Source organism: Anser cygnoides, chromosome 12 (genome assembly GCF_040182565.1).
Source record: "Anser cygnoides isolate HZ-2024a breed goose chromosome 12, Taihu_goose_T2T_genome, whole genome shotgun sequence".
Classification (NCBI taxonomy): domain Eukaryota; kingdom Metazoa; phylum Chordata; class Aves; order Anseriformes; family Anatidae; genus Anser; species Anser cygnoides.
The window spans coordinates 644,367-670,586 of record NC_089884.1 but is presented as its reverse complement, the minus strand read 5'-3'; the positions used below and the strand labels follow the sequence as shown (position 1 = coordinate 670,586).

The following is a 26,220-nucleotide window of genomic DNA, read 5'->3' as shown; positions in this document are numbered from 1 at the left end:
GCACATAGTTGCTGTTCTCTGCTGCTTCCATTTTTTTTTTTTAATCTGTGCTTTTTTGTGCAGTATTTCTTAGAAATGTCTCTTCTTTTGTACTGTAAGTCTAATAGATTTCATTAGTTTTTCCTGTACTGTGTCAGCTTTAAAACATAACAATATAACGCAGTATAGGGATGCAGCTTGGTAAGAAAGCAGAATAAAATAGGCTGAGCCTTAGTATGTGGATTTCAATCCAGTTTTGAATTGCATACTATTTTGCAGAAAACATATGGAAACATAGAACTGATTTCTTCTCTATATCATTTTACTGTTTGTCCAGCAAGTGTTACGTGTATACTGAAGACAGTCATCTAGCTATGCCAGTGCCTTCAATAGGTAATTAAAGGTTCACTATCAGCAAGTGGCCGAAATCTCACATTTAACTTTTATTTATTTTAGTATAAAAGTATAAGGTTTCAAAACATTCTCTTTAAAAAGCATTTAAGTACAAATTGTAGGGCTCTTACAATGTTTGTAGCCCAGGCAGTTCAGACTGCAAAAGCTGCATGTAAATCAAATACATTTAAATTAACAGTAATAGAAATGAGGGCAATAGTTTTGTTTTATAAATACCTAAAGTAGCAATATGCACAAATACAAATACACTCACAAGAAAAGACCAGTTGATGACAATATTTTGATAATCAGGTCCCTCATTTATGACTTACACCTCTTTTAACAGTCTTTAAATTACAATAGTGAATAATTGCTAAATGCCTATACAATACGTCTGTCAGGCTCCTTCACAGAACTAAATAAAATTCAAAAGTAAATTTAAATCTTGTTAAAGTAAGATGGAAAACAGTGAAATGTTTGTTCTCTATAAAACTTGCTTTGCTCAGCAGTATAAGAAGCAAGCTGTAAATACAGGGCCAGAATTTCAAACATTAGTCTGACTTGTTTTCACTGTGCTGCACATGAATTTATTTCCATCTCTGTGTGCTATCCCTAAATTTGTATTTCACATAACAGATCAGTTGATATGAGAAGCAAAGTACATCAATTAGATTTGCGTTAATTTTCCATGTTTCTAACTTGATATGACCAAACCAGAGTTCCACTTTTTCCCCCAAATTTCTTACCCTTCACAGTTTTTTAATGATTTGATTATTCTCTGTTCAAACAACAAAATCTCTTTTCCAAGACTACATCATCTCTCGCCCAGGTTACTGTAGTCAGGTGTTGCTTTTTTTGTCATCCCACACTTTTCAGTCCATATAAAATACATTGCCATAACACTCTTTCTAGTCTTTTATTTGTCCATTTTATACCTTCAGATCTCTTGTTCTTTCTCTATCCTCCTTCCTAACAAAGCAAGCTCCAATTCATTGCTTTCAGTCTTTCTCCATCCTGTTTAACTTCGTATAACTGCAGTCTTTCCATCAGCTTCATCAGAGATTGAATCTGAACACTCATTTCTTTTATATTTTTAATCTCATTCAAACATCTCTGTACTTTCTTCCACTCTGTATCATCTACATCACTTTGCAGAAACTGAAGTGCAAAGAGTCTACTTTCTTCTCTTTAAAATTTGCACTGAACCTACGTGACTTGACTTTTATTTCTTTAAGAAGTAGTCTCCTATAATTTCATCATCATAATACTGGCCTCAGCAGGGACCTTTGTGTCAGCCACCGCTGGTCCTGAAAGGGTACAAACGGTCTCATTTGCTCCCTGGAAAAGGCAGCATTCCACTTTGCTCCAGGACAGCTGGCAGTGTTAGCACGGCCGCCTTTCTGCATTCTGCAAGGGGACATCTCATCTTGGTTGGCTCCCTGGGAGCCCCAACCTACTCCTTGCCTCGTCGGCTCTGTAGGACACACTAACCGCATCTCAGCTTCCTTTTTTCTTCCTCGGGGTATCGCCAGCTCTGTTACAAACTCCATTTTAGCAGATTTTCTAATATCAGCTGCCCCAACCTTGGAAACAATTATCCTGTGACCCATTGTCTTCCTGAAGAGATGGATAGACAGGGGCAGTCCTACATCTGTCTTTTCCCACTGTCCTGATTTATTACTTTGTAAAATAATGAAACGTTAAAAAGGTTGAACCTGAACTGAAGCTATGACTATGACACTATTAATCAAACTGTTGGAGAATTACTTTATATTAGGTGCCTTAAGCATTGATCCAGTCCACTAAAAGTTGGCCTGAAACATAGCCTAAATACTGAGCATTGGGCCCAGGAAAAACGATTCTTGATTGCTTTGTGTTCTCTTAGAACATGCGACCCTACAACGTAACAGACCCCAAAGCAGCAGTAGTGCAAGCAGTTCAGAGAGGAAGGCAGCCCAGCTCTGACCTGATGGGCTGAGGACGGAAGCAGACAGCTGTACACAGGGTTCCTCGGTTCCTCCTGACAACGTTGTCATGTGTCTAAGCACCTTTCACACAGGAAAATTTCACGATGTGGTGCATCATTTAGAAAATGGTTATGTATGTAATTTCATTTCTCACATCCTTCCTGACACAGAGATGCCTCTGGACAGGAAAATGGGATCATGAACACGACCACATCATTCAGCAGTTTCAGGCAGAAGCAGTACTGACACTGAAGCCAGCCCCCAAAGCACGTGGGCAGCTTTTTGAAGCTGCTTTTGGTGAGCCGTACTTCTCAGAATTGCCATACACTCGGGACTTTCAAATAGGCTCTGTGGTGGTCGCTGGTCTCGGGCTGTTACGTGAAGCGTCTCCAGGGCTGGGGCTGGAAGAGTTGTGCTGCTTCTCGGTGTCAGACAGGTAGCTCTTGCACCGGTCCTTGCAGCGATCTCAGATGAAAGAAGCCGAAATTAAATCATTACTTTCTCTCTTGGGAAGTCAGTATTTCCGTACCTCGGTGTTTGCTCCCTGAACCTTCTCGTCTCCCCACGCCGTTCCCCGTCCCTGCCGTGAAGAGCGGCAGGCGGAGGCGGCAGGCACCGTCGTGGCGCTGGCGCGCGGGCCCGTCAGGCTCTCCTGCTCCGCCGGCCGTCACGAGCGTCTCTTATCTCCGCTGTCGATGCCGCACTCGCTTGATGTCTCAGTTCCGGAACGGAGATGCTCCAGCTGCTATCTGGGAAGGCTCTGGCCCTAAAAATATTTAGTTAGCAGCCATTCCGTTAAGTGGAATTGACTTTTTATCGGCTTTCCTCTGTACGGCTGCCACCGGCGAAGGCTGTTTCCTCCTTCCCTCTTCTCCGCCTGTCAGTCTGCTCCGCATTCCTATCGGCAGCCGTTAGCTCTGATCAATACTAACCACTGTGTAACAGCTCACGCATGGCTGCCTTAGTTTGCATCGATCAGACCCTTCTTCCAACAGGTAGCAGGCTATTTGAGGCAACGACTTGAGATAAACACCTACTTTTACTTCAGGCTAATTCATTACGGACGGATTTCAAGGAGACCCGGTGCCCTACTTCAGAGGCTCGCAGAGATCAGAGATTCGACAGCAACTTCTCTCCTGCCTGAGAGTGTGTGAGGCCATGCTATTTTCCCTGTTTCTTCTGAAATTCAGCCTGTAAAAATGGTGCTATCCAAATACTTTCAAAAGACCTAGACTGGAATTCACACTGCACTTTCTTTTAGTTAGGAGTTTCTGAAAATTAAGAACTTGAGTGCTGGTTAGAAATGGGGATGGGATGCCCAGCTGGTCAGTAAGCATCTCCTGACTGTCCTGGCACAGCTTCTTACTGCAGACCCTCTTCTGTTGCCACCTGGCACCCCAGGACCACGGCTCTGCAATCCCCGCATGCTCCATGGGGATGCCGCAGCTTCTCTGCTCAGCGGACACAAACATTGACTCCGTCAGGCAGTCGATCCAAACTGAGGCTTTTTTCCACCATCCTTTCGAGGGAGAAGGAGCCCACCCTGAAACTTGGAGAGCAGTCAGGTGGCTGCAGAGAAGGCACAGCACGGTCCCCAGCAGAGCTTTGCTCAGGCTGCCTGCGCACATTTTGCACATCGATGTTTTGCTCCACAAGAAAAAGCCTGAATCAGAACCCCTCAATGTGTGGGCTTGGAAGGCGGAGAGGAACATACAGAAAAGCAAGAGCCTTTGCCAGAGGTGAAATACATAGTTCTTAATCAGTCTGAGAAGCCCGTAGATGAGATGCATCCAGTCCTGAAAGCCTCTCTTAGAGAAGTTCCCAACTTTACAGCAAGCAAACCACCTTTTCTGGTTGTTTTATACCTGTGCCAGTTTACAGAGGCATACGGCCCGCAGGGCTGCTACGGCTGTTACAAACTTTCCAGTGAAATGAGTGTTTATTATTATAGGTTTGATGCTGTTCCCAAAAGGACCTAATCAACAAGTAATAAGGCCTCAAGAGAGCAATTAGAAACCTGAACTTTAACTCCCTTATAACCACAGTGTAGACAGTAACTTTTGCTTTGGCTTCGAGGTATGCAGCCTAGTATCCTGCTGAAGAAATACAGAAAATCTGAAATCTAAAATATCTGCATGTGAGTATTTGAATTTAAACAATGAGGCATAAGGCTAGTTTTTGTGGCAGGGTGAATGTGTATGGCAAAAAGGACTAATGGTTTGGGGGGAATCATACCCAAATATACAGCCTCCTTCATACCTGTTTTTTTTTTTAGTGCTTCTTCCTAGCTTTAGGCAATCTCTGAGGATGTCAGGTGCCAGCATACTTGCAGCATCTGCCCCCCCTTAAAACAATTACCTCATTTTTTCCATTTGTAAAATAACAATAATATCTGCCTAAATGCAGAAGCTGGAGGTACTTGGTTAGTTTGAAACTTGTTTTGAAAATTTTCTATAGGACATTTCAGACGGGAACTACACATTAAATAATTCTTGCCATAGAAAGTCATGTGGCTACTGGAAAATAACTAAATAACTAAATAAAATAAAAAAGCACAAGAATACAGCTGCATAGCACAGCTGCACCTGTGGGTATTGCCTAAGGGGGCTAATACTCCCCACAGCCTGGCAAAAGCATTCCCTTTGCAGGCCTTTACACAGAGCGATAGCACCACTAACACATGCCCGTAGATTGTTAACTTTTGTATTATTTGAAACTTAAGAAGTGTGTTTCTAGAAAATGTTACAGAGTTAAAGTTGGCAGTTGTGTTTTGGATTTTTTCCACATTTTTTTTTTCAAATACTGCATTTGAAGGCCATTTCCCATTACAGAATATATATGTCTGCATGTACAGAAGAGAGCTGTCACACATTTCCTTTTCAACAGGAACTATAGCAAGAAAGCAAGTACTAGTGCCATACAAGAAGCCAAGTAGAAAAAAAAATCGCATGCAGGGGTTGTCCATTTTTAAATTTTTGCCTCGTCAGCAGCCTTAGGGGATTTCCAGTTCATCACAGCATGAGCAGGCTGACCTCTGTGTAGTGGTAGTCTGTGCCTTGTGAGCTGAGTATGAAGTGCATAATTTTTTTTCCATTACTGGCTTCTACAAGTCCTCCAGTGACCGTGTGGCTAGTGGTAGCTACACCTGGTGCCGTGCGGCGTGCCCAGCACGCCTAGGGCACGCGTCCCCTCGAGCTGCCCGTGCTTGGCTGAGGCCTGATGCGAGCAGGGTGAAGCCGACGCTGGGTGGCCAGAGGACACAGCTGCAGAAGCGGGCAGTGGCAAAAACCGCTGCTCTGCTGACAGGCAGCATTCATCTTCCAGCCGCGCCTCTCCTGACCGGCTCCAAACAAGTGTTTTTCCTGTTGTGGGGTCATCACTGCAGAAGTAAAAATAATAGTGAGTAAACAGTGAGAAGCAGGAGAGGTATCGCTGTAAGGACTCGGCAGAAGTTCTGTGTAATTGCTCCTAGGAGGGACAGCAGGCATAGCCACTCACTGGAGTGTGTCATGTTATTGGGAATGATCAATAAAATAACGTGCGGAAGTGCGAAACTCCAGGAGCACGCTGTAGAGCAGTGTCCAGGGCACATACTTTAATATACTGTATTTTTTTCTGGAAGACACACAAAGTAAATACACGTTGGCAGCATTCGTATGGCTTGTCATGACACTCAGACATGAGCTGCATGTATATACACAAGTGCCTTTGCAGTCAGCAGTTACAGAGCTGTTGAGGTGAGGGACTGCTCCCTTTTGGAGGTGGGACACCACAACGAGACCGGAGCCACGCTTTGCACCCCGGCTTCAAACTGGGGAGCTGGTGGTGCCTCCACGCTCCAGCGCGGAGCGTGGGACGCCAGGGCCTGGAGCGGGAGCCGGGAGGGCTCCTGTCCCCTGCCATCCGTGGTGTTGGCAAGGAGAGGAGAGCTGAGCAGACTGAGGATCCCGAAAACTGCGGTGAACATTCAGATGTCCTGGCCTTACACACGTTTAAGGTCTTGAAAAACTTCAATGTATAAAATGGAGCCAGCAGAGGGAGTGAAATGCGGGCATGTTTTACTGCCTGTGGAAAAAGGAGCCGCTGGGGTTTTGATCCAGTTGTTGCTGGTTCAGCCATGCTTCTCCAAACCCGTGGTGTGGGTGCGCCGGCTCAGCGCAGGGCCACAGGTAACGCAGCCATGGAGCACTGGAGGCAGCTCATCACTTACGGGAGTCAGAGGTTGTCTGCTGGATCATCGTAAATATCTTGTGTGTGTGTGTGGCTGACACTGTATGGTTACTGTATGAAGGAGGTATTCAGAGGAACTTTAACTTCTCAAATAATTCCTGTAAGGGGCTTCCAAGCGCTGTCCTTATTAGTAGGTTCAAATTGCAACTTCAGTGGTCAGAGACCACTATGGGACTTGGACAGAGGTAAAACACGCTTGTCTCAGAGTGATTCTTCCAAGGCCTCCACAGACTCCAGCAGACATCCGTCTGTGTGCTGTTCGTGTAATCAAGGTTGTATCTGTATCTTCAACAGCAACAAAAAAGGTTGTATTATTATTTTTTACTCAAAATGAAATTTCTGACCAGTAATATAGTAAAATGCAAATTCTGCAGCCATGGATTCACATAAGATCTGTGCTCGTTGCTCTAGGACCGTTTTTGTCAGGTCAGTAGCACAGCTCTGTTCCCAGCTCCTGAGTGCGTGTGAGCTGCCTGGCTGCTCAGTGCACAGATCGTGGCCTGCCAAAAGCAGAGGGAATTCACAGCCTGAACTGCCGTTCGGATTCTGAGTGAATATTTGAGTAAAAGGAGAGAAACTGTTACATTCATATGAACAATTGCAGTTTGGCTAGAAATGAGAGGAAACTCCGGCTACAGAGCCCTGTCCTGTTTTGGCTCTGCAGAAACAGCAGAAGAATTTGAGAAACAAATGTTAAAGTTTTACGCTATAGTTAAAAACTTCAATTTTCATTGATTAGCTGCTGAGAAAAGTGAGGGACAGGCTGTCGGGCTGCAGACGGAGCAAAGCCTGGAGAAAGCATTAGGCGCACTGCTCCATCAGGGGGGACCTGCAGTCCTGGCCTGCAGTCCAGCCTGGGCTCTAATACTGCATACACACCCCAGCAGGTCTAAATGGGCAAAATCATCTACTTTTGGAAAACTTCCTTTAGTACAAGGAGTCTGAAGTGTGTTTTCACATCATCTTTTGTTAGCTTGAAGGATCAAAGCAAGTTTCTAGACAGAGGATGGATTTAATTGTTTGGGTTGAGGTTTTGAGGGCAGAGAGAGGGGATTTGCTTAATTTCTTTCAGTGAGAAGTTTCACTTGCCATTGTCCATCCTGCAGGAAGTGCAATTAGAGTCACAGAATCATAAGATGGTTTGGGTTGGAAGGACCTTAAAGATCATCTAGTTGAAACCCCCATGACTTAAAACTGCTGTATAAATGTTACTGTCAGTTATAATGTAGGTTGTTAGATTGAGGGGGCTTTTTGTTTCGTTTTGCTTTGTTTTCATTTAGAGGACACTGCAAATGAGAAAAAAAAATTAATCAGCTTTAGCTGGAAATAAAAAATAAAAAAAGACAGAAAGTTGGTGAAGTATCTCTTGGAGAAGTGTTTTTCTGAAAATCATCCCCAGCCTGAAATTTCTCAGGAAGTTTCCTTTCAAAAAGCACTAAGTACTCACTCCTCCAATTAAGGTTAAGAAGAACAAAGGGAAGTCTTTTTTTTTTCCTGCCAGTTCAGTACTATATTTGATACCTGAGAACTGGCTGATGCAATTACGAGTCTTAGCTTTCAGGGTGCTGTTTCATGCCTTCAAGAGGTAAATGACAATTTCCCAGATATGGGGTGGGGGGGAAGGGGTTGAAATATCGATGAGACCAGTACATGCAGTAAGCAGCTCCTTCTGTATCTGATCTTCCCTGTTCTGCACCTGTGTACTGTGACAAAGTTTGCTGCACAAGTTAGACTGGATTTGCTTCCAGTGGGTCTGTCTAGTGACAGTGGCTGGGATGGGCTGAATATTTTGGGATCTCTTCAGATGTATCACCATCTAAAAATTAGATGGTCTCACCTGGCACTCTTATCAACCCAATTTGTGGTCCGTCTGTACCTGAAATACGAGTTTAGGACTTCATTCTCATTTACTTTGCACTTAATTTATTTTAGCTCTGTAATGTTTTCAGTTAGCATTGATTAGTGTACATGCCAATATGTGATAAATATTGAGAACTGAAAATAGTCTTTAAGTCCAAAATGTTTGAAAACCTTTGCCATACAGGGTGCAGATAATGAAGCTGTAATAAGCTTATCGCGGCAATTTCTACTTGGTGAACATGTTAGCAAGAGCTGGTATTCATGGAGCTTTATGAGAGGCCTTTAACACTGGTGAATCACCGGGCAAGCTCTGTGGTACAGGTGTCTGGTGTCCTGTTATCTCTGATTCTCCTTCCACTGAAAAAGGAAAGTCAGTGCAGAGGTAGTTTGTGAAGCAAAATGTGATGTGATCAGTCAGCAGTGTCCCAGAAGTCAATGCTAAGGATCCCCCGAGTCTGTGATACTCCCCAAACCAGGCCTTGTGTGTTGGTCTTATTGTTTTGCAGGACTGTTGAGTTCTTTTCAACTTTTTACAGTCTCCTCTTTCCAGTACCCTATATCATTTTCAATCAAAAATTATTCATATTGTGGTATATGCTATCGGCTTTATTTTTAAAAGGTCTTTTAATCTGTGTTTATACACAAGTCTTCAAAGATACATTTATTTTTTTTTAGCAAAACACAGAAATGTTACAAGTTGTTAGTCTCAATAATCACATTGAATATTGTGGAATTAGCTTAAAAAGTTTTTCCTCCTTGAAATGAGTATTTATGTCTGGTTCAAATAGTTCTGCATCAGTCTGTTAAAGATGAAAATCAGAACAACCTCTGCAATATGGAAAAGGTAAAGTGAGAACAAAATGGCACTTGGCCAATGTTTATGAATCACAGAATATGATCATGAAATCATAAGAATAACCACCAAAAGGTAAATAAATTACCCAGCCTACTACTTATTTTCATGTACAGTTTGACACAAAAGCTGAAGCCATGAATGATTTATACCTGTTTTAACAATAATACTCATTTTCCTGAAAGATGGTCAGCACTAAGGCTGCTGTGGGCACCGTGCCAGTTGTTGAAAGGTTAATGTCTCAGCAGCAATACATTAAATTATGAATTATACCAGTCCCAAAATGGAAGGTTATTAGCTCAGTATGTTTAATTAGCCCGACTCGAACTTTGCCATCTGCTAGCACTGTCCGTTACTAATGTATGGCCACGTGGAATAGGAAGGTTGGAAATAAGGTGCTAGAAGCAGGAGACCTTCACTTCCACGCAACCAAACCTCACCCAGTAACACTGCCTGGGGGCGCCGATGCTCTGAAATCCCCGGTAGGTCCAAAGGCTGGCTCACGTGCACGGCTCTGGTGAAATCCTTCTTGGTAACCACCAGCTGATCCCCAGACGTGAAGAGGTGCTGCACGCCACACAGACCGGTCCGCACAGCAGTTTCCATTGCACAGGGTTCAGGAGCACAAGGAAATCCACAAGAAGGATACGCACATCTTGTTTTCTCCTGAGTCCTTAGGGCCACTTTTCATGTCAAAACATTTGATTAATGTTTGTAAATTCTAATTAGAGTTGTGTCCTGGTTACATCATAGTGTATAACGTGAAGGGAAAAGGAAGAAAGATGAGAACCTGAGTAACGCATGTGTCAGAAAATGAGAAGCTTTTCTAGAGACAGATCTGGAGCTGCAACAGCCAAAGGCATATGGGCAGCCCTGTAGAGTGTGGCCCTTGATCATGAGGGCATCCTGCAGGCCAATGCTCAGACATTCGGGAAGAAACAGCTCATGGTGGATTTATTTGCACATCTCTTCCCAATAACTGTGCAAGGCTGCAATATTTAGCTTTTCAATAAATATTAAAATGTTACTTTTCTTATTTTTTAAAGAACAAAAAGTAAAATATGCTGATTTTGTATTAGTTAAGATTGTGTGACTTGTAAAGTATGATGTGCTAAGTGATAACTTAGTTAATCATTCATCATTATTAAAAGGGTGCTTTTGTGGGGGTTACGTGTTAAAACTGAGGTCAGAAGCGTGCCCAGGAAAGTGGAATGTACGAACAGGGGGAAGATTTTGAAGTTGTAAGTGGCCAACAGTCCCATTTTCAATTCTCCTTTCTCCTTCTCCTATCCAAGGTAGGATAACCTTGCCAAGGAGGAAAGGAATTTGAACAGACGTAACACAGAGCCCGGGCAGCTTCCAATAGCTGGACACTAAAATTAAGAGAGAGTTTATTCATTCCCATCCCAAGAAAGCTCAGCAGAATTTAAAGATATTTTAACCTACACAGGAGATTGGGTCAAACATTTACTAATTCAATGAAAACTAGTCTAGGTGAAGAGGTCCATGCAATTCCACTGGCTACGAAGTCTCTGTGTTTCTATGTTGCATGCAAAGAGTAAAGAAAGAGTCGGACAGAAATTACAAGGCGTCCAAGTCAGTGTAAGAGACAGTATCAGGTAGAGACTCCACTCCTTTTTCATTGTTTCTTCTTCTCCTGTGGAGTTTTTGCTGATTCCCTCTCCTTCGCTTTAGTAAATCCTCTGTGCTTGAACTTTTGAAGCAGGTGGCATGGTTGGAATATTGGAGTTTTTAATAGAGTAAAACCTGCAGACAGAAATAGAAAGTAAATGGAAGATTAATTGATCAGAGGAAGGGCAAAGGATGGAGGGGATAAGACAAAGGGAAGGAAAGACAAAAATAATACCTTACCTGTGTTCTACAATAATTTATTATTTTTATATAGTGCCCAGGGTGTGCAGGATCCGTTTTACTGAACAAATAGGAAAAAAAGAGTTCTCAGCCCCAAACAGCAAACATATTAATTTATAATGTGACAGCCCAACTAAACAAGTGGTCAGGCCAATGCAACAAGGAATAATTTAGGGCTTATGGAGCATGAGCTACTTTAGTTTGGTATATGCACATGTGCATTCCATCAGATGGAAGTCTCTTGGCTTTGTAATAACTTATTGCAGAAGAAAAATTTCTCTCTCAGGAAAGTTCTGAGTGAGAGAGGGAAGGTTTGAGGGCATGGACAAGTGTTTTATGCAGAGGAACAAAGAGACTGCCATTTTAATACATCATAAAAGGAGTGACAAATTTAACCACAGCCTTACAGCAGAGGTACTGCAAATCACCCCCCAGCCAGGATTCAAGGAAGCTCGTAGTGGGCTGAGAAGTGGTGCAGAGTGAAGAGAAAAGCAGAGGAGACGGGAGTAAAAACTGGAGCATTTGCTCTGAGCCATCTAGAGCTCGAGTTTCTAATGAGCCGTCCAGATGGGCAGCAAGGAGGTGACCTGAAACAACACCACCGAGCAGGAGAGGGTTCCAGGGGAGAAGCAAACCCACCGTGACCACAGAATCGAGGCAGCAATAGCAAAGTTGTTTTCTAGCACAGTTACTGCAGTTTCTATTGCAGTTTTATTCCAAAAGCAAATTCCAAAGTTTTATGTCCATAAAGGTTTAGACATAAACAAGAAAGAAGTCAGGAAAGTGGTATGTACTTGTATAAACAGTTCCACTTTATAATTAATGCTGGAGATCAGGGGAGCAAGAATAGCTGTGTATGTGTGGTCATTCAGATTTACTGTTGGCCTTATTAAAACCTAGTTCTACAATAATTTTATGCCCAGGTAGGGCAGAAAGAGAGCAGGATGCCCCCAAGCAACCCATAAATAGTGTGGTGAAGACAAAGTGTTTATTACTTAGCTTCACAAAGGCTCTGTAAGTGCTCTCCCAGGGTACATATACTTGTACCCCAGATGCCAATTCTGCAAATTAGCATTATTTCTCAAAATACTATGTAAACAGAAGTCATTTGAATACTTGATTTCATCAGACAGAGTACCACATGGAAACGTCAGTATCTTCTTCCCTTCTGCAGAGCGAGCAGACATTTTCATTGCCTTTGTGTTTCTCTTGGAGTATTGTTACTGATGAAAAAAACTTGCAGGGTCTGGGATCTTTACAGAACTTTATTCTTCAGGATTGTGTCCCATCTCATTGCCCAATGCCATCTTTCTTCCTCATCTTCCCCCTCTCTGCACCAAAATAGCCATTAGCCTTTGAACTAAAGAAAACTTTCAAGAGACGAGGTGAGATTACAGACCAATCAGTCTGAAAGAGCAACTCTGGGGCATGAACTTTCCCATTTGTCACTGAAGTGTGCTATTTTGAATCTTCCGTTTAATAGTTTAAATGACTATGCCAGAAGTTATTTCATGTCTGAGACACACAGGGAATTACAGGGATACGAGATCCTGTCAAATAAGCTTCAGGATGTCCCTTTTTGATAAGTAGAAAAGCTACCAGTAAGTTCAGCTCAGGTGTTTGCTAATGAGCTCTTATTGTATCATTATGTGTCCTACAATTATAAATTGTTGAAATTTTATAAACTTTCACCGATTTTTTTTCAATCAATTTTTGTATTGCATTTCACATAGAAACAGGTACCTTAGTTTACAGGAGAACAACAACACAGGGTGAGAGCAAGACCCATAAAACCATCCTGAAACGACAAAGTTGTTTTCCTGAATAAAGTATAATGGATAAAAAGGTGGATATATCACGATTTTCCAGGGCTAAAAGCAACTGTTGGATCCCACTGAGAGGATGCATAGCTATCCTGTTCAGTGAGATAAAGATATACTTTTAATGCTGAACGTTGCAGGATACTGGATTTTAAAGTCCTCCTTACACTAGAAAAGTTGCCACTGACCAGTAAGCCATTGCTAGGAGGTGCTGTATTTGCTGAGAGGGAGAAGGCACTTCTTTTTCCGAGGAGGTTGATTTTAGTCATAATTGTTTGGAGCTGCTGATATTTTGAGTCTTTTGAACTAATTCACTGGAGTTAAGAAAGGAATAAAAGGGTAAGTGAGGATGATCAGTGATGCACTGTAAATTGGTAAGATTTCATGGTATCCCGTGCGGATGTTGTCTGTGCGTCTGGAAACACATCAAGAGAATTTACGCAATCATGTCTTATATGCTCTGATCCCTCAAGTCAGTGTTATTCCCATTTTACAGGCCAGGCAAATAGGACAAAGAGTGGAGGAGAGTTTTGAAGTCCATCTTCGTATGCCTTTGTCTTGGGCACTTACAGCATGCCCTGTGGACTGCTCTGGCTGGTCCTTCACTACAGACAGCAAGTCTGTGGCAGAACTGGGAATAGAAGCCAGGCCCTTATTCCAACTCCCAGATCCTTGAGTATTTTTAGGTACCTAATACCATTAATTTTATACTTTTTTTTTTTTTTTTTGGCCAAAGTACTTAGAAACAAGATCATGCTTCCTCCTGAAATAATTTTTAAAATCATACTTATGTGATCTTGGACATTTTTTTTCCAGGGATTGTGTGCAGTTTGGCCATATTTAAGAACAAATGGGCTTCAAAAGTAGTTTGTGGAGTGTACAGTGCTTTTGTACAGCCTTGAAGTATAACTAAGTGTACAGGGAAGATGGTGCAGAGTCTCTGTCTTCTGCAGAGTCTGAGAGGAGCTTTGGCAGAAGAACATAGCCATTGGGTAGCAATGTGGGGGAGCAGTAGAACGCTTCTTTTAATGGCCGTAAGATGCAGATTCATTTTTTGCTGTCTCCAAAAGACAAAATACTGTGCTTTTGTACCCCCTTTATTTTGTTTGCAACTTCCTTCTCTCAAACACAAAATCTTTAATTTTTAAAATACAGCAAGGCCACTGCTGTACACCAGTTTACCAATATTTTGATTAAAATGACGCTAACACACAAGAAGCTTCCGGAAACCCCAATGACAGCTGGCCTACAGCATGCTGAAGCTTTTATAACCTCAGTGCTGCAGCCTTTACTCAAAATGCTCACAGTGGCCTGGAGAAATATACTGATTTTCTACATATGGTCATATTTTTATTATGCTAACTCAACATCTCATTTGAAGCCCTGCTCCTGCATCCTATCTATTATTAATTAATTGATTTCCTATAAGCTTGTTATTTCAATTGCTATAACATCCTCACAACGTGCATGGCTTTTCAGGCAACAGAAGACAGTTCCCGTCACAAAGAGCAAACACGCCAAAAATGCCAAGTCAGACAAAGGCGAAAGAGCACTGCAAGAAGCAAGCAGATGAGTGGACAAGCCATGGCATGCTCATGCTGTGGTTATCTTTTTCTTTCTGGTTAAACGCCTCAAATTCCCAGTAGTGTTTGCTATTCATCCTCTGTCCCCAGTCCTCACAGTTGCCCACAGCCATTCTCTGTTCCTCCCATCACACACCATTTGGCCACTTCCGTTCACTTTCCTCTGAACATGCAGTTACTTGTAAGATGAACGGATGCGAGAAGCAGAGTATTTTTTGGTGACTCCCCCCGTAGTTGTCACAGGAAGAAAAGGGCTTGAGGAGGATTTGGGAGCCCAGAGGCCATTCCTGTGCAGGGTCGGGCTGTCCCATGCGAGAGGAATACAGCCACCGTGGGACAAATGCTGGTGGAACAGAGCCTCTGCATTTGCTCCAGCCTTTGAGGTGCTTCCCTGCTCTTGCTCAGTCCAGCGCCGAGTGGTAAATGTGCTTATTAGAGTGCTAATGTCCTGCCAGTGGAATCCTACCTCCAAGTATATTAGGGTAATGAGTTCACACCTAACTAATGGAGACTTAATAGAGTTACTAATAGGCTGCCTTTTCCCCCACGGTTTATGACCCTGCAGGCCGGAGCTGTGAGGGGAGGGAGAGGCTGGAGGCTGCATTCGGTCCCGCAGACGCCAGAGCAGCGCTGCGGCCCGGCCGCCAGCCTCCGCCTGCCTCAGGAGTTCCTTTCCAGGGACATCATCCCTCCACCTTTCTGCGAGGAAAAATAAACAGTTTGAGGCTCCTGCGTCTTTATTAAACATTTCCTTCAAGCTGCATACTTTGGCTCCGTGCCCAAATGCACCAAGAAAGCTTCCACAGAGCAGCTCGAGGCCGGAGTCCGGCCGCCGGCTGCCCGGGATAAACAGCCCCGGCGGGGCCCAGCACCTGCACCCGCCTCGGCCTGGCCACGGTGCCGAGAGGCCGCGAGGGCGCCTGCTGTGTGCGGCCGGCAGCGGCCGTGTGCGGCCCTGCTCGCTGACACAGGCCGACGTGGCAGCGAGGTGGGTGGGGAGGTGACGGCGAGCGCCCTGGGACAGCAGAGGTTGTCTGGTGCTGCCGGCGGAGAGGGCTGGCGTCGGTGTGGAGGGGGTTTGGAGAGCTGCTGGAGCTGGAAAGGAAAAGCAATGATATTCTTAAGTCTGTTGCACCAGATGAACGGTATGTTGGCGTTTAAAAGATGCATTCTTTACCCACCATCAGCAGTGCTGCTGCCGGCTGACGGTGTGGGGTTTGGCGTGGGCTGAGTCCCTGCCTGAGCGTGGTGGCCGCCCGTCACGCCCCAGAAGAGGGAAAAGCGGTGTCAGACGGCGTCGTCATGACGGGCGGACAACGTCTGCGAGCCGCACAAGGCAGCAGCGCTGCGCCGAGCCCCAGGCCCTGCGAGAGGGGCCCGGCCCCAGGAGGTCCTGCAGGAGGGGGCTGAGCGGCCGCGGGCAGCGGGGGCACGGCGGCGGGGTGATGTCAGCGCTTCCTTCTGGGCCGGTCATGTGCGCCTGCCAGGTAAACAGTCTAGAAATAGATGGGAGGAAGGCAGCGGATGGAGCGTGCAGCCGGGCTGGAGCTCGGCCCCCACCCTTTCCTCGCCACAGCCGTCATCACAAGCAGCTTTCCTGGCCTGGAGCAGGGTGCTCGGGGCAGAGCTGGCAAATGTGAGAGAAAGCAAACCCAGGACTCTCGTGTAGCGCGGTTTTAAAATGTAGTGCCCACGTTGTGAGACAGTGCTGGCAGATCAAAGCAGGCAGAGGTTGTTGATGGGGTGGCTACAGCCGAGCTGCTTCGTCCCCATTTTGGCAGCAGGAGCCCAGGTGAGGCCAGTGGCTGGGATGGCGGAGGTGGGCGCTGTAGCTGCGGGAGGACCCCGGCCGCTAACGCGCCTCACTGAGCAGGGAACCCTGCTGTGCCCTGAGCTGGGAACAGGTTAAAATTGAGGCATTTATTGCAAGCATAGAAGCTCACTTACGTCGTGTGAAGTGTTCCCAGCAACTGAACAACAGAAGTTCAGGTATAGAAACTCTGTAAAGTGCCAAGAATATTCTTAGTTGGCTCTTTCCTCATTCACTAGAAATGTGCCTTTTCTGTGACGCCTTTCAGAGCAGTCTGGCAGTTAAATTAGTAACTACAATAAAAACTACCAGTGCTGCTTGGAGACAGGGTTTTCTAAATCTCTGCTCATCAAAAATATAACGCGTGGTCTAAGCCGCCTCCTGAGGCAGGAAGCCTGGCCTCAAGTCCCAGGCTTGCCCCGCTTTCATTGATCTCAGCAGACAAAATGCACGGCACCGTGCAGGTTCTTCTCTGGGACAGGGGCCATATCTTTTCCAGGCACGATGGAGTACTTTTTCAGGAATTTTCCAGGCGTGATAGTGTGATCCTGTGCATCATCCACACATGTGTCCTGTCTGGAGTGGCAGAGAGAAACTGCAAGAACAGAAAGCTGGGAAAACACTGTCACAGCTACTGCTGATGGCCAGGTGCCCGCTCAGCACTTTCCTTTACCCCCACAAAACAAAGCTGCCGTCATAGCAAGTACCCATAAAATGCAAGGCATTCTGAGTGCGGAGATTAGTGGTAATTTTACAAGGACTCAAATAACGTCGGTCTGCAGGGTGCAGCACTGCCTTGAAAGGGAACAGCAGACATTTCCCCTGGAAGCAAGTTTCCTCTTTCGAGCAGTTTACAGCTGAAGCGCAGTGTCGGATTGTGGCACAAATATCCTATCGGCCTTGGGTTGGAAGACAGATATTTGATACCTCTTTCTGTTGCCGAAACGCGCTGCCCAGACAAGGCTCCCAGCACGGTTATTTTTTGAAGCATTATGTAATTGGATTGCATGGTCAGTAGCGCTTCCTTAACGAGCCTTTCAGCAAGCCCTCTGCCTGCCGCAGCCAATCCTCAGCCCTTACATACACACTTACTCACGCAGGCTCAGTCTGGAGTAAACTCGCTGCTAAATACAGTTAGGACGCAGATGAAACCAGGCTCGGAATAGACCTTCCGCCGCCCGCGGTGCGTGAGGCGCGGTGCCTGGCTCTGCCGCTGCCCCAGCGGGGCCACGCTGGCGTTTCCTGGCCGTGGGCTCCCCTCCTCCTGCCCCTGCCTGGGCCCTCCCCGGGGAAAACCCGCTCACTGCAGCACAGAGGGGCGACCGGGCACGGGTTGGTGCCGGTGTCCCGGTCCTCCCGGTGCAGGCAACAGCCCGGGGTCTGCCCGCTGTGATGGTCCCTAGGGCTTGAAGCCATCGGTCCCCAGCCATGGGCAGACTGCCGCTGCGCCCAGGCCCCGAGTGCCACAGGGGCCTTCCCTTCCCCACGTTTGGGTGCGAGCTGGAGTGCTGAGCCAGGAGCTCCGTCTCCAGACGCCTTCATGGGTCAGGCCGCAAAGTAACCGCACTCGCGGCCCACTGCCGGGGACGAAGCGTGGGGCTGGCCCCTCGTCCGTCACCGGTGTTTGGCAGGACTTTGCCGTCCCTCCCGGCCACTGTCCGTGTGCCGGTTGTGGCTCTGCTGAGTCACTGCTTCCTGTTTGTGATTGCTGACTGGTGGCAGCAGTTGCAGAAGCAAAAAGAGATATTAAAAAGTGTGAACTTCCACTGGGACCAGAAGATACAATTAGGGCTGTGCCAAGAAATACACTGCAGCGAGCAGCTGTTTAAAGGGCTGCGGAGCACTGCGCACCCACTGTTCGCTTGCTGCAGGAAGTAGGGAAGATGAACATCACCAATTTCAGTCAACCCAAATAAAAATGGTGTTTGCCTCCTAAAGATTGCTCTCTTTTCCATGCCCCTCCTCAAAGTGATTGACCCAGCCTTCCAGCCAGGGTCTTCTCTAGCTGCCATCTCAGCAGCTGCTGAGAAGCAGGGAACCTTCTTTCACCCAGTACCGGCTCTCTCTGGAAAGCCTACGTGGTGCTGTGTAAATGGGGCTGCTTCAGAAGCCGTACACAACTGTAATGTTATTTCCATTCTTTTTTTAATGGGAAATATCCCTGGGGAAAAGCATGAAAGTATATGGAGAAGGTGCTCTCTGATCATTAAGATCTAAATGTAGCATCCAGGCAGCATGTGTGCTTCTTCGTATTATGCTGAAATTCATCTTAAAGTGCTGCTCCTATGTGGGCATTTCCCTGTTTGTCCTTTTTTTGCTTGAACATTTGGAAGCATTGCCAGTAGTTTCATCTCCAGCCCTGGTGATTAATGTCTCCAAAAGTTCTTTCTCCACTCTGTTGTTTATTATATTTGTATCACCCTTTTAATTTGTATTTTAAATCCATATTAACTTTTTAGCCTTACTTTCAGAATATACGTTCTGCTTATTAAGCTAAGCACAGGAATTAGAGGATGGAGTTCTATGGACTGTGTGTTACCAGAGGATAGAAAATGTACTTAGACTGGTCTTTTTTGAATTGAATATAGTTGTTTTCAGCTAAGAAAAAAAAATCTTTACTTTTTTTACCAGCACTAGACTGATTTTCTTTTTTTCTTTTTTTTTTTTTTTAGCCCTGTGACAGACACAAGGCTGAGGACTGCCATAGAGAACATACATTAGGAAAAAAAAAAGAAAAAAAAAATAGCCTCAGTTATTTCAACAAATACCAAAAGTGGATTGAGAGTGGATGAAGAGGAGGAGGAGGCAATAGTGAACACACAACACAGTTCAAGCTGGCAAGGAGCCCTTTCTTGAAGAATGTAAGTTTAACCTTTAGCATTCAAGTGTCTGGGCTTAAGTGTCATTATGAGCAATACTTTCCTCCAGCACAGCCTCTCCTGCCTGGAGGAGGGCTCTGTGCAACCCCATCAGTTTTCCCCTTTCCTTTACAGAGTATAAAAATATGTATTTGTCTGCTTATGTTCAGCAAACTTACTTTTACTGGCAGCCCCTTACTTGACAAAAGCAGGATGCCGCTGGCTGGGTCTGAGGGAGGATCCACTCTGCCCTGGCCGTGCCCAGAGCGGTCGGTGGAGGCTCTGGTGCAGCTATTGCCCGATAAAGCAAATTCCTTGCCGGGCTGGTATTCACTGCCTGCGTTCTGGTTAAAGATTGTGTGCCCCAGGCTTATACCAGGAGTCAGGCGGCTGGGGTGAGGGCTCCCCCATAGTCTGCTGTCCACAACCGGCCCCTTTGTTCTGCGCGCCGCACCAGGTATCTCTGCAGTTCTTGCGTGCTCGTTCTGGCCGGAGGAAGAAAGAGGCTCTGCTAGTGAATTGCTTTTGCGAGAAGCAAGCTAAAATGAGGAGGAGGGAGGGATGGGCCTGGTGTCACCGTGTCTGTCCACCTCCCCCCCCCCAGGTGCAAAACAGTTAATCTCACCTTTTGATAGAGGCAACATAGAAAAAAATTAGAGACAGCAGCAGACAAACATCAGACCTGGCTGCTGCAAATGGACAGGCTAGATGTGCCCCCCAAATCAGCTCCAGCTGTAAAACACTTCAGGGCTGATAGAAACCACACGCATCCCAGGCATAACCGATCTGCAAAGCTGCATTCCAATAAAAATGCAGCATAGACATAAAAGAAATACTGACTGGGATTCCCATCCGGATTTGGGTGCCGGGGGGGGGAGCGGGGACGACACGACAGGGGAGGCAATCCTTCCGGCCCTGGATCTGTCCTCTCTCTGCTTGGGTGCAGGGCTGAGTAAGGAGCAGCTCGCTGAATTGCAGAGGGAGGAGCGGAGCCTCCTTTAGCCGTTGCTGCAGCTCCCTGGTGTTTGGTTCCCAGATCCCAGCCCTCAGAGGGCACAAATCAAAGCAGCTATACAGGCTAATAGGGGAGGGTCAGGGTTAGCTGCAGGGTACATCACTGACTGAAATCACATGCTGGAATCCGAATTTAAATAAGCATGCCTCACGTCTGGGGCTGTACTGCAAATGTCAAATGTGCTTATGTTAAATACAGGTAATATTCTGAATGTACGTTTGAGAACATGATTCTTTCAGATACCTTGTCTGATGAATTTTGCATCTCATATTTGTGATTTATTTTATGCGAAGTACACACTCCCTTCTTCTTTCCACCTTTTGTGACAACTCAGGTCTTAGAGGAAATAAAAACGTATATACATATATAAAGAGGTAAAGATGAACTATCTGGTTAACTGTAGCAAAGATGCTATGTCAGATCAGGTTTCTCACTGCTTAAAACATAGGCTTTGAGTCCATGGTTACTCTATAGTAAGTACAGCTGGTATTGGTGCTTACCTTACCAAACAATTTGATGCAGGCTTTTCTGCAAACCTCCATCTTAATTCTAAAATAATTTGGAGGGGAAGAAGGCAGCTGGAATATTTTCTGAGGTGTTTTTGGTACCTGGCTTAGGGTGAAAGGTGCTAGATGTGTGACGCTGTGGCTTGTTTCTGGCCCGTTGAGGGGGGTGACTGTAGGACTGCAGGAACTGTGGGCAAGGGTCCCTCTGCCTCGGTCCCAGCTCAAAAGACCCAGGCTGGCCTCAAGGCCGGCGTGTTGTTCTTTTAGTCGCCGCATTGACACGCTCTGAATTTTGTTGAAACTACCCTGTAAAACGGAACTCTTCTCAGTGCTGAAAACAATTTCATTTTCTTTTCTAATTTGGTGGGAATTGTAATTTTACTTTGTAACTTATTTCCCTCTCTTTCCTTTTAAGATGGTTCCCAAACATTTATTGTGGAATTTTTCATTTAAAATAGTTTTCTAGGGAAATTACTGTGACAGTGATTTAATTGTTTAATTAAAATCTGACATTGATGACAACATAAATACAATAAGCATGAGGTGATACAGGCATTAAACAAGTGCAATTGTGGAACACATCCATAGAGTACTCGGAGCACACAGTACAGCTCACAAAGAAATGATGTTCAATATTTATCAGGTTAGTGAGTCCTAATTAAATGCCAAGACTTTTTTCTTCATTTCTTACAAAAAAAAAAAATATATAGATGTATTCCAAGTGCTTATTTCCATCACAAACACATCTACTCATCTTGTGTTTAGGCCTGTGAAAAAGCAAATTCGTATTAAAAATCTGCTAGTTGACTTAAGGGCTATGCACTGAGCCTGACTACAGCAACCTAGCCAGAGGTTTTGAGATCGCTGGAACAGCCCAGCGCTGTCCCACCACTCCCAGGGGCTATACTAAGTCCAGTGATTACAAAATGGATGGACAGATTTCTTTTAATAATATAGTAAAACAAATGGAAATATATTGAAGACAAAAGAAGAACGAGTGTTCCTCTGAATATGCCCCCCCAAGTTCAAATCTCTCCAAAATCCTACCGTATTTCTTCTAGAGAAATACATGCAACCCCCTCTAGCATATCCACACATCTCTCTCAGCAGTAAAGGAGTCAGCCCCCTGCCCATTAAACAATACATACACGCTTCCAGAAAAAATGCACGTTATCTGGCTAGAACTGCTCAGCAGTGCGTCTCTCCAGCCCTCTGTTTCTAAGCATTTCTGCCTCCCAACAACAAACGTGCTGCTGTTGGAATATCCCTTTCCATGCCTCTTGCTGGGCATCTTGATACGGTATCAGATCGCTTCTGCAGCTTACGCAGCCCTTCGCAATCAGTCGCTTCTCATCATCTGCACTTTCACCCCTTTCCAAACTCCTAAATAAACGCATCTGCTCTGGTTTAATTCACGTTAGCCTTCCCCCTTCTTGTATGAAACTTCATGCAAACAAACTTTCTGAATAAAAAAGAAAGCTTACCTGGACAATGCTTTGAGTATAAAGTAATAACTGATAAAGCCAGACACCCCAACTCCAGTACAGGGATTTGATTGCAAATTTCCATTGCAAAGGAGTAGAGGGAACTGGAAATCTGACAAATGCCTTCAAATTGACCTGTGTTTTCACAATGCACGCTGTGTTTAAAATGAATGGCAGACTTTATCATTTGGAGCTCCTTCAAGGACTCCAGCCTTCTACGCTTTGTTCTAATTCTTTAGACATATTTCCAAGAAGCACAAGGCTATGCGAGTGGATGACATTATGGAGATTTCTTTTTCTAAGCAGGATTTTTTTTCCACGATAATTTTTAAAACCTGAATTTAGAAAGATGGCCTGGAACTTCTCCCCTGCTATACACATCCCACATCCATACATTCACCCCTAACGTCAGTTCAGCGGGCAGCCTGGCAGGCCTCTTGCACCTTAAGGTTTTGGTCCGATTCCCACATACTGCTGAGTGGAAACAGGCAGCGTACAGCCAGACTGGTGGCTGAGGAATGTGATACGGTTGTGGCTCCCCCCAAATTCACAGTAGTCAACTGCTTTCACCACAGCCGCCTGCAAATCTGGCCCACTCTTGCCTCGGGATAGATCTCCTAAGATGCTCAACAGCCCAAGCGTGTTTCTACAGGAGGACTTGGGCTCCTTGCAGAACCACAGGAACCTGAGGCTGCTTACCCCTATGCTACATGTCAAAGAAAACAATTATCTTTTTTTTTTTAAAAAAAAAGTTATGTCCAGAAAGCCATATGCGCTGCCTCAGAAGCTGACCATTTTGCATTAAAATTGTTCCTCTTAATTAACAAATAGTAGAATTTCCCTTAAAGCACTGGTATTAGTTTATTCAGAGTAACACATAAATGAAACTATATGATTCTGTGTACAAATATGTCACATGCTGCAAGAGAAAAAATAGGGTTAATTTAATAATTCAAGTGTCTTTAACAAGTTTCTCATGGGAAAAATCTGTCTTATTTTTCCTGCAGATCTGATACTGAGAGATTTTTTTCTAAGCACAGTAAAAGGCATTTGAACCAAAGATCCAATCCAAGGATATGTAAAGCTACATATATAGAAAAAGGCATCCGTAGTATTACAGATAAGGTCATATCAAGATTTCCAATTAAAGCAAGGGTAGTCTCCTTGTATTTTAGAAACTGGTTTGTCTTACCTAGAACAAAGAAGTCTTAATGGAAGTTAATTTTCTAGAGGAGAAATGTGTGCACGTATGAGTTTGAATGTTGTACCTAACGATCACTGTACAAATTACTCCTTAATTCCTTCGATTTATTTTGCTATTTGTACAGTTGTCTATCTGGCTGGTGCTCCAGTTATTGCTTGCTCGCTTCCTTCTCTGCGCACACAGACACACACACACCCCGCCACCTCTTTTTGCACCCCGGTAAAAATGGGAACTCTTCCATTTCTCAGCCTCTGAATGCCTGTGGTCAGGATGAGGGGCAAATCTTTGTCCTCCGCTTCATCTGGCTGCGTTTCTCTTCGCAGCTGTAGCAGCGGTCGCTGCCTCATCTTCTGCCCTTACCAGGAGGGGAGGGAGATGCCCTAGGACTTGACCCCACAGCAGAGGCTGCTCTGGCTGGACCCAGCACCCAGGAGGGGTGGGGGACGCGGTGCGCTCCCCTCTTCCCGCGTAACCCTCCCGCTCCTGGGTGCAGCCGCGCTCCCGGCGCCTCTGACCCCGGCGACCGCTGCCCTCCTCCCTTTCGGGGCACTCGGGATCACCGTGGGAGCATAAAAGGACAAGAATGCAGGAGCGGCGAGAGACTGTCACAGGAGGGCACAGCGCAGCACAGCCAGAGGAATAGCAGGATTGCCGAAAAGAGGGATGTTTGGTTTGTGTTAACTACCCAGACAGACGCACTTCGGCATGTTTGCGTTTATGGAATCCATATGTTGTCATGGGAAATTAAAGGACAGCAACACAAAACTAGAATTTGCGACGCAAATGCAAAGAAAACGTACATGACTACCAGACTCTGCATTTGCACGTGTTACTGCTAAGGTGCCTGTTTCTGGAGGATCAGCAAAGTTATTAGATTTGCTCGCCACCTTCTCCACATGTTTACTTTTTCTTTTCTCTGCAAAAAGTGTACACAGGCAGCACCCATTCTCAGACGGGTCCACTGGATCTACAGCCTCTAGTGAAAATATGCACTTCTTGTAAGTTATACCAACTACTAAAAGACAAGGGTTACTTTATTCTTGCCTCAATTTCATCCTCAAAACACGTTTGTTCCATATTCAGTAAGAACAACAGTTACAAATTACATGCACCTTTACAGATAGCGCACCAAGCAGCCCTGAGAAATTCTACTTGCCTGAGGGCTCGCTGGGTTGGGGTTTGCCTTTCTTTTTTTTGGAAGGGAAAATAATATTACAGTTACTCCTCCATAAAGCTGGACACACACATTTTGAGCAGGAACAGACAAATTTTTAAGGGCAGCTTTTAAAGACAAACAAGCAATGCATTGGAGTCTATTCATTTCACAAGCCATAAGACCTCATACACAGCATGCGCATTATAACCGTACACATTCAGTGCTGCATTTATAATATTCAAATAACCGTGGCACCTTGATTCTTAAATCTTCCAAATGCAAGACACTTCCAGTAACGTATCAACTAGTACAGCCTTTCTTCAATTCCTAGGAAGCTTTCCTCTTCATTTACCCCCCCATCCCACTAAAGGGACTTGTCAAAATTTCAAATGACCACCACCACGTTAAGAAATATGGAAAGCTTGATACATTTCATTAGAAATACCAACAAACATGCAGTTTATTACCTTTCAGTATAAAATACATCTACATTAAGGTTCTCCAAAATGGAAAAACTGACCGCAACCGCATTCCTTGTTCAATGCTATGAAACAAACCGGGAAGTTAATTATTTAGGTTACCATTAAAAAAAAAAAAAAAGAAGAAAAAAAAAATGCAATTTGAAAAGCTTCTTTAGGTTTTCAAAAGAGATGATTTAATTCAGCTGCATTTCTGCCAGTAAGAAAACAGTCTCTTATGGGAAGATGAAGAAAACATATTCCTGAATCCTGGATTGAGGCTCTTTACTGGTTCACCTCCTAAAATTCAAATCCCCCATTCCCAGCAGTCATCTACATTTTTCACCAAGGTTGGCTTGGAGAGGAAAAAGCTGCTGGAAATAAAAATAAAAAAAAAATGTAAATAATAATCAGAAATGGCTGCAAACAGAAAGGGGAAAAAATGTTACCGTAACACCAGAGAAGTATTTATTTAATCAAACCAGAGATTCTGTTGGGACTGGAGGAATGTTGCATCCTTTCCTAAAAAAAAGGGGAAAAAAAAAAAGGAGGGGGGGTGGAAGAGGAGGGGGTGGGGGGAGAAAGGAGAAAGCAAGAAAGAAAAAAGGCAGAGGCACAGCCGCCTCCTGGAGTTCCCCATTGTCCGGGGCTATAGAGAGCCCCAGAATGGCATTAAACTCACAAAAGGCATATTGTGCAGGGGACAAAAAAAGCCCCTTCTTCTACAATAACTTTTAGCTTCTTATTTTTAGAAAATGACAAAGCTGTTGCCAGCGATGGCTGGTGAAACCTGTAGCCCGGCTCCCAGCGCGGCTGCCCGCGGCCGTATCGATCAGCTGTCCCGCTCCGAGAGGCGGCCGCAAAGTTTGCGGGGAGCGCGGCCCGGGGCCGCCCCGCACCGAGGGGATGCGCGGGGCCGCTCCTCCGCGCCCGCCCCGCGCCGGGGGCGCCGCGGGGGCCGGGGCCGGGGGCGCAGGCACAAAGTTGCGCTCGCCGCCGGCCGCAACTTTCCCGGCTCCTCCCGGGGAAACTTCGGCGGCGGCGGCGGGGGTCGTCCTCGCCCTGCCCTGCCCTGCCCTGCCCTGCCCTGCGCGGGGCGGCGCGGCCCCGCCCGGGGCGCGGGGGCAGGTGGCCCCGCCGAGCGCCCGGCCGGCGGCGCGGTGCGGAGCGGC

General features: G+C 45.4%; 1 protein-coding gene across 1 annotated transcript in view; it reads left to right on the top strand.

Annotated features, from left to right (window-relative positions):
- The window catches only part of ZFHX3 (zinc finger homeobox 3), a 543,893-nt gene that overhangs the window by 345,134 nt on the left and 172,539 nt on the right, over positions 1 to 26,220 (top strand). The window contains exon 5 of the mRNA XM_067004579.1: positions 19,040 to 19,228. The gene's annotated coding sequence lies outside the window, so the exon portion shown is untranslated. The remainder of the gene's footprint in view (positions 1 to 19,039; positions 19,229 to 26,220) is intronic.